The following is a 1398-nucleotide window of genomic DNA, read 5'->3' as shown; positions in this document are numbered from 1 at the left end:
AAATTAGAAGTTCATTCTTTTCTACTATACCACATTGCATTTCTTTTTGTTGTGTTGTTCTTAGATGGCAGTACCATTCTCAGTTTTTTTACATATTTTAATAGGGTCTATTATTTTTTTTTCTACTTGTTACTCATGGCAGTATGAGCAACAGAGGAGTTGCCTGTGACCTTAGGATAATCCCAAATGTGCGTGTGCTGTGGTCCATAAGTTAGTATAAAACATATTATCCTGAAAGCTATGAGTCAAAATGTGCTCTGTGAAACTTGTCTTTAAAGGGATCTTTAAAAGGATAGCAAGGTTTTATTGTCAGAAATCATACTTTAGCTACATGTGTCTCTCTAGAATTCTAAGCTGTCTTGAATTCTTACGTTTATTTAATTTGAACATAATCATAGTATTTAACCTGTGGTGAGGAAACACACGGTCATGAGAACAGCAGAATTCAATGTTTATTGGTATTGGTTGCCATTGTTGAACTAATACAAATATTAATTGAGCACACAGTATATGTATTTTGTGGGATACAGAGATAAACCTGACTTGGTCCTTCCTTTGAGAAACTTACAGTTCAGAATACAAATAGCTCTAATGCAAAGAAAATACAGTTCATGACATGGGTTTAGTACAAAGTATATGGAAATTCTAAAAAAGAGTTCATATTAGGTTCAAACTATCAGGCAGGGTTTCACAAAGGAGGAGAAATTTGATATAGGCTTTGAAGAATGAAATCACAAATGTATGACTCATTCCCACTCCAAACCATTTTAGGCTATATACATCTTGAGAACTACAGAGTCAGCAACCTGTATGGTGAGAGAGAAATCTATTAATCAAAAGGTTAATATTTGATTCAGGACATATGCTGATTTAATTTTACACCAACAACTCAAGCTTAGAGATTCCATGAACTGAACAGGTATATACTTCTCAAATTAATTATAGCTCCCATTTAGAAAGAGAGTCATAATTTTGTGCCAGGTACTATTACAGGTGCTTTCCTTATACTACCTTGTTTAACCCAGTAAACACTTTATAACGTAGTTATTGACCCCATTCTACCAATAAAGTAACTGTGACAATAAAGTTGAGTAAAACCTGGTTAGGGTCACACTGCTATTAATTAGCAGTGCTGAGATTTGAGTCGAGGCTTATCTGATTTTAAAGTCTGGAATTCGAGGCTTATCTGATTTTAAAGTCTGGAATTTTAACCATTCCATTATACTGTTACTGTAAGTATGCAGATGAAGGTGGTGATTGACCTCTGACTTTTATCCAATTTCTTATCTTTTCGAACTCTTTTCTTCCCTGACACGTGCTTGAATAATAGGACAATTTTGGATCTATTTTTTCCCTCAGTTTGAAAACTTAGTAACAGTACTGCCTGCGGCTTGAATT

This window comes from Galeopterus variegatus, unplaced genomic scaffold (assembly GCF_000696425.1).
Source record: "Galeopterus variegatus unplaced genomic scaffold, G_variegatus-3.0.2 Scaffold16156, whole genome shotgun sequence".
NCBI lineage: Eukaryota > Metazoa > Chordata > Mammalia > Dermoptera > Cynocephalidae > Galeopterus > Galeopterus variegatus.
This window is presented reverse-complemented; position numbering follows the sequence as displayed.